We start from the raw sequence: 7,732 nt of genomic DNA, 5'->3' as shown, positions 1-7,732 counted from the left end.
ACTAGTCTGTCAAATGAAATAAATTCTGTTCCTTCTAGTATATGTTCTAAATATTTGATTCCTTTGCCACTCCAATCTGGAAAGTTTATCATATTATTGTTTTGTAATATGTCAGGGTTGTTCCAGATAGGTCTACGTTTGCATGGGATTAATGAAGATTCTGTTAATTTTAGAAACTCCCACCATGCTGTCAGAGAAGAGCTGATGTTGACGCTTTTGAAGCATTCATGTCGTTGGATGTTTGAGCTGATAAATGGTAGATCTGAAATCTCTAGATTATTGCAAAGTGCTTGTTCTACATCTAGCCAAGGTTCATCTAAGAGGGTATGTTTTAGCCATCCTGAGATAAACTGAAGCCTGTTGGCTAAGAAGTAGTGCTGAAAGTTAGGTAGTTCTAATCCTCCTTTATCCTTGGTCTTTTGTAGTGTTTTTAAGCTTATACGTGGGGGTTTATTTTTCCAAAGGAATTTGGACATATATGAATCTAGAGATCTGAACCAGTCTTGCGGCGGTTTAGTTGGGATCATTGAGAATAAATAATTTATTTTTGGTAAGACCATCATTTTTATAGCGGCAACCCTTCCCATGAGTGATATGGGTAGACATTTCCACCTAGCCAGATCACCTTCTACTTTCTTTAAAAGTGGGATATGGTTTAATTTAGTTAGATCTGCAAGCTTGGGAGAAACATTAATACCTAAATATTTTATATTTCCCGATTGCAGTGGTGTAGAAGAAGAATTATGGAAGGAGCAATTAATCGGAAGGACTGTAGATTTTGACCAGTTAATTGAGTAATCTGATATTCTTGCAAAAGAGTTTATCAATGCAATCACCCCAGAGATATTGGTTTGTGAGTTTTGGAGAAAAAGTAGCAAATCATCCGCATAAAGGCTGATTTTATGTTCCACGTTCTTGCATTTTATGCCCTTAATTACTGAATTCTGTCTAATTGCTGCTGCTAGTGGTTCAATAAAAATTGCAAACAGTGAAGGGGAGAGTGGGCATCCCTGCCTGGTGCCCCTCAGGAGACAGAAGCTGGAGGATGTCTGGTCATTTGTTCTGACACAAGCTGTTGGGGAATTATATAATATTTTTAACCAGTTTATGAAAGAGGTTCCAAAACCAAATTTGTGTAAAGTTGCAAATAGAAATTTCCAGTTAACTCTGTCAAACGCTTTTTCTGCATCTAAAGATAATATTGTAGTTTCGATGTTTTTACTGTATGAGTAGTCTATCAAATTAAGTAATCTACGTGTATTTGTTGATGAGTGCCGACCTTTCATAAAACCAGTTTGGTCAGGATGAATTAACCTCCTAAGACCCGAACTCTTCCATGGCATGCATTTTTAATTTCTCTTTGATATTTGGGCTGATTGGAACCTGATGAATGTAAAAACAAAGAATTACCAGATTTTTTTTTACCTGATTTTTGGTTCTAAGAAAAATGAGAGCCACATATGAGGATATTCATTTAAAATTCTAGGAGGTTCTAGGAGGTTAAGAGGGGGGTTATTTTCTCTAATCTCTTTGAGAGAGCTTTGCAGATTATTTTAAGGTCTACATTTATAAGGGATACTGGACGATAGCTTGAGGGATATGCAGGGTCTTTGTCTGGTTTTAGCAGGAGATTAATGTTTGCAGAATTCATATTTGATGGAAGTCTGCCATTTTCTTTGATTTCCAACAACGTTCTGTAAAAAACTGGTGCTAGAATCGTCCAGAATTCTTTGTAGAATTCTGCAGGAAAGCCGTCTGGACCTGGAGCCTTATTATTGGGCACACTTATCAGGGCTTCCTGGAGTTCACCTGGTGTCAGTGGCGAATCCAGTGCCATTGCTTGAGAGTCTAATAATTTTGGAAGAGTTATGTTGTCTAAAAACTGATCAATTTCCTTTTTAGATGGGTTTATTTGTGGTGAATACAACGTTTTATAGAAAGCCCTGAAAATGTTGTTCATTTGTTTCGGGTCATATATTGTGTTCCCAGATGAATCTTGAACAGCACATATAGTTGTTTTTTCTTTCTTTATTTTTAGCTGGTTTGCTAGAAATTGACCGGATTTATTACTATGTTCATAATTTTGTAAGCGTAGTGTTTGTACTAAGAATTTTGTTTTTTTTTATCAATTATCTCATTTAATTCTAGTTTTGTTTTGCGTATTTTGTTCAGTGTTTCCTGATCTTGGTGGGACGCGTAGGCTTCTTCTAGTGATTTGATGGTTTTTTCTAATTCCTGAATATTTTTGTTTTCTTTTTTCTTTTTATGTGATGAGAAAGAAATTATTTTACCTCTCATCACAGCTTTCCCTGCTTCCCATAGAACAGAAGCTGATGTTCCGGGAGTGTCATTAAAGTCTAAATATAGAGTCCACTCTTTTTTAAAATATTTAATAAAGTCTTCATCTTTAAGCAGTGATGTATTAAATCTCCAGTTTTTACTTGGCGTAGTATTATTCTTGTGCATTAGTGTTAAAGATACAGGAGCATGATCGCTGACAGCTATAGGATGAATCTCAGTGTCTGAGATGTCCCTCAGCAGTGAGCTGCTGACCAAAAAATAATCCAGACGAGAGTAGGAGTGATGAACATGTGAGAAGAAAGAATATTCCTTACTGGTGGGGTGAAGGGAGCGCCATGCATCGCAAAGACCAAAGTCACTCATATACTGTTTGATTATATTTGTGGACTGCCAATTACGCTGAGTTCCTGCTGTATTGAGCCTATCCATTTCTTCATTTAGTCCAAGGTTGAGGTCGCCTCCAAGAACAAGTGTGCCATCTAAGTGTTCAGAGAGTGCACTGAAAAAACCGTGAAAGAATGAGGGATCATCAACATTTGGACCATACACACTTACAATACATAGCTTTTTATCAAGTATAGATAGTTTAATGATTAAGAATCTGCCCTCTGGATCTATAACTGTATCGAGTACTGTGAAATTAATATTTTTATGGATTAAAATTGCTACTCCCCTTTGTCTAGAATTATAAGAAGCTGAGAACAAATTAGGAAACTCAGGTGTTTTAAGTTCATTGGAACCTCTAAGAGGTCTGTGGGTCTCTTGTAAAAGGACAACATCTGCCTGTAGTTTTTTGAGTTGGATAAATATTTTTAACCTCTTTTCTCTGGAGCCAGCTCCATTTATATTCCATGTAACGAATCTTAGTGCACCCATAGATGTCTGTGTATAACTAGGGGTGTACGCTGTGTGTGTCGCTTAGACAGGTGGAGAGAATACATCACTTGTTCATAAATAAAGAGAAGGAGAGAGAAAAAATGTGTGGCGAGATGCTCCCTGAGTCTGACTATGTGTTTGCATATTTACTAATATGAGTATGCTTGGCTTAAGTGTGTGTATCCTGTAGGTCTGTGTGCGCTGTCTGACTGATGTAAATGTGCTGCCGTTGAGCGCATGACTGAAGATTGTTCTATACGCCTTGTTCTGCTATGACACTTTTATTTAGCATGACATGAAGTATATACAGTATGAGTTTAAAGTCAATAGCGCGGGGGGGGGGTCATCCATTTTCCCAAGGACTCACTTGAGAAACTGGGACTGTTGTGGAGATCCAGACTGATAAGAAGAACTCGATTCTGCTTGAATAAATTAACAACAGCAACAACAACAATAATAATAACATAGAGGCTAGAATAACAATATTTTGATATAATTATTATATAATAATTTTTTCTCCTTATTCAATGCTATTTACACAGCGCCAAATCACAACAACAGTCGCCTCAAGGTGCTTTATACTGTAAGGTAGACCCTACAATAATACATACAGAGAAAAGCCCAACAATCATATGACCCCCTATGAGCAAGCACTTTGGCGACAGTGGGAAGGAAAAACTCCCTTTTAACAGGAAGAAACCTCCGGCAGAACCAGGCTCAGGGAGGGGCGGGGCCATCTGCTGCGACCGGTTGGGGTGAGAGAAGGAAGACAGGATAAAGACATGCTGTGGAAGAGAGACAGATTAATAACAGATATGATTCGATGCAGAGAGGTCTATTAGCACATAGTGAGTGAAGAAGAAACACCCAGTGCATCATGGGAATCCCCGGCAGCCTACGTCTATTGCAGCATAACTAAGGGAGGATTCAGGGTCACCTGGTCCAGCCCTAACTATATGCTTTAGCAAAAAGGAAAGTTTGAAGCCTAATCTTGAAAGTAGAGATCGTGTCTGTCTCCTGAATCCAAACTGGAAGCTGGTTCCACAGAAGAGGGGCCTGAAAACTGAAGGCTCTGCCTCCCATTCTACTTTTAAATACTCTAGGAACAACAAGTAAGCCTGCAGTGCGAGAGCGAAGTGGTCCTACTGGTAAGAGCAGAAGTGATACTTATGCAATGAAAACGTAAAACTGACATCATAAAAAATATCCACATTAAATCACTATTTAATCAAATTGTGCATGTTTATGCAAAATTTCAAAGCATTTTGATTTTAAACAAAGTACTGTTGCATTTTGCTTGTAGTTTAATTACTTCATCTGCAGTCAGTCAGTCTGTTTTGGACTTGAACAACTGCATGAAAGTAATGTTTGCCTTTCCACCTTAATGTCTGAGGTTCAAAGGCAAATAACAGTCACATCAACGGCAAATTCAAGATGTGCTTACCATTCTGCAACTGAGAGCTCTGGGATGTCCTTTTGTCTCACAAACCTCTCAGATTTCTGCTCTGAGGTCCTATATTCCTGTTACCACTTTGCTCAGGCTGAGCTGAGCCTGACATTTGTGCGATAGCTTGTGTCCCCATCTTCAGCCTCACATTCCTCCAGAGGTACAACAAACTCATTCAGTGTTCTTGTCCTGATGGAGTTAAATATTTTAGTTACAAGCTCTCAAAGCCTTGGGTCAGTACGGTGCAAGTTCCTAGTTCATTTTAGTCACTTTGTCTTGCAAATCTGACCATTTTCCCCTCAGACCTGGTCAGCCCCTGTTTCTAACACCTGTCAGTACAGCCTATCTGATCGTGCACTTACATCTGTGAACAAATCACTTCCTGTTGTAGTTTTTTTTCACTCAGTGCATTGTTGCCAGGTCCTCTATAATCTCAAACTCTTTCATTATCCCGTGTACGAAGATGAGTAACCGGGCTGTGGGCAGACACACTCTGTAAAAAAGTGAAAAATATCCAGTTTGTTTTCAACTGAAGCTCCAAGTTTCCCTCACTGTCCCAACCTCAGATACTCAGATGGAAATGGAAACATGACATTAATGAACGTGTTCATTCAATATATTCAGACTTTCATTGTAATATAGATGACAAATTACTAAACAGCATTCGATAATTATAACTACTGTATAGTTCTGTGTAAATAATCATTCTGTACATACAATAATTTTTAACCTTACAACTGTTTACAACTTGCATAGTTCCCATTTCTGTATAACTGTATATCTCATATTTCTGTAAAGTTATTTATTTCATACTCTGTATAGTTTTTCATATTTATATCCTGTTCATATCCTGTACATAGCTTGTACTCACTACAGCCTGTACATACCTATAGTTATAGAATATTCACAACATACTTCATACCGTGTACATTATAACATACCATAATAGACCCATTTCTGTAATATACTTGCATATCTATATTATTGCTAATATATATTGTAATATATCTATATCACTAAAGCACTTCTGGATGGATGCAAACTGCATTTCGTTGCCCTGTACCTGTGCATGTGCAATGACAATAAAGTTGAATTCTATTCTATTCTATTCTATAATTTGCGATGTTAGAAAAGTATTGTTGCATCTATAATAATCCTTCTCCCTTTTGCTCTTTTCCTTGTCACATGTGGTCAACATGAGTCACGAGTACATGAGGTACTCTCACACAGGCACACGCTGTAAATAGTGATGTGATGCAAGTCTTTGTAAGAACTGTTGCATCAGATGTGGGGTGGGATCCACTTACTGAGGACACAAAAACTTGGGAAACTAAAAATGTATTTTGCAATTCACTAAATAAGACTTTTTTGCTGAGAGCAATCACTTTTTCCAGTTTCATGCTCTGTTCAGCCACCATTTATCAAGAGATACTGAACATGAGTGCATACACTTATATACAATTAACAAGTATATGATACAACATGTATCAGCTGCTGGTGAGGAGGAGGATTTTTAAAACTGTAAAAACCTTTTAGCTTTACCTTCATCGAGTCCATCGAAATGAAGCTGGCAACATAATTCAATCTTTTTAACCATCCTAGAAGGGAAAAGTTGCTTCTGACTGTTTAAAAACAAGAACCCATGCTGGTTTAAAATCACAATTTGCAGAGTAAATGTTACCGCTGTGCAACACAGCAACACAAAGATAGGTTTAGTGTAATTATCAGAAATAATAAACCGTGTCCCCACCAAAATAAGCAAAGCGCTCCGAGTTATTTCTATTTAAAAGAGCATAAATGTTTATACAACTCCTACATAATCTTTTCTAAGAAAGAGCACAGAGGCTGGGGCCCGATGCAGCCTGTGAAAAGCAGAGTGTGGGCAGAGGGCTAACCGGAGGTGTCAGGACATCATCTACAGTGTTCAGTCTGCAACGTTAAAAACAACACAGTTAAAGATGGAAAGAGAAAAAAGATAAATGGAATGATAAAAAAGAGGAATATTGGGGTGCAGTGCAGGTCCTAATACTACCATGACTACATCATATGTGATCAGCACAAAACTGAGGTGGGATGAGGGAAGCGTTAGTCTTCATCAATCAAAACGGAGAGAGAATCAGAAGGTCAGCCGTGAGCCCCTAGTTTAAAAACCTGCTGAGGTAACCGTACACGTTGGCGATGTTTTTCAGTCGCTAGCTTGGATCTCTGACCTCACTGAAAGGTCAATGAAAGGACATAAGTCACGACAGCAACAACAATCATAAATAAATATGAAATGCAAAATGTGACTTATCTCAATTTCCTTCTTTAGATGCTTCAAACAGGAAATGGGTGCAAAAGTCTGAAATGACCTGGAATTTTCTCCAAGCCACAAAAGGTCAAAAATATACATTCAAGCTCAAATGTTTACACCCCCAAATATCTCTTTGTTACTACTGTAGTTATCAGGGGAGACTCAGTGGAAGTCTTACTAAACGTTTGTACTTGAACCTGGAAAAAATCATTACACAAAAAGGTTCCTGATTGTCGGAGGTCCTGTGATGTGGTTTAACAAATAAAGACACAATCAGCATAAAGCTAATCCACTGCAATATATCTAATGAATGTGCCTGTGTGTGCCTGCCTGTCTCTCTGTGTGTGTGTGTGTGTGTGTGTGTGTGTGTGTGTGTGTGTGTGTGTGTGTGTGTGTGTGTTTGTGTTTTATATAATGTTCCTACAAAAATAAATGCTCTTAAAAAGTAATCTTCATAGCTCATGTGATAACTAATGTAAGGATTATCATTGTACTTTGGGGTTTTACACAGTGTTTGTACATTTTAATTCCACATTTACATGATTAAAATGAGATCACTGAGATCTGCTCTCTGTTGCAGAGAAAGTGTCACAGAGATGCAAAACACTGCATAATACTGCCAACACTTTATTCACTTTTAGTCACTTACAGTTATTTATTCACTTATTCAGTCACTTTAATTTTAAAACTGTGTATATACACACACACACACACACACACACACACACAAGAAAGTTATTTGTAGTTGTGGTTGCTCGTTTTCCTTTTGTTTTGCTTTGTTTATTTGTCTCTTTGAATTCTATGTTGTTGTACTT

This window comes from Oreochromis niloticus, linkage group LG7, assembly GCF_001858045.2.
Source record: "Oreochromis niloticus isolate F11D_XX linkage group LG7, O_niloticus_UMD_NMBU, whole genome shotgun sequence".
NCBI lineage: Eukaryota > Metazoa > Chordata > Actinopteri > Cichliformes > Cichlidae > Oreochromis > Oreochromis niloticus.
This window is presented reverse-complemented; position numbering follows the sequence as displayed.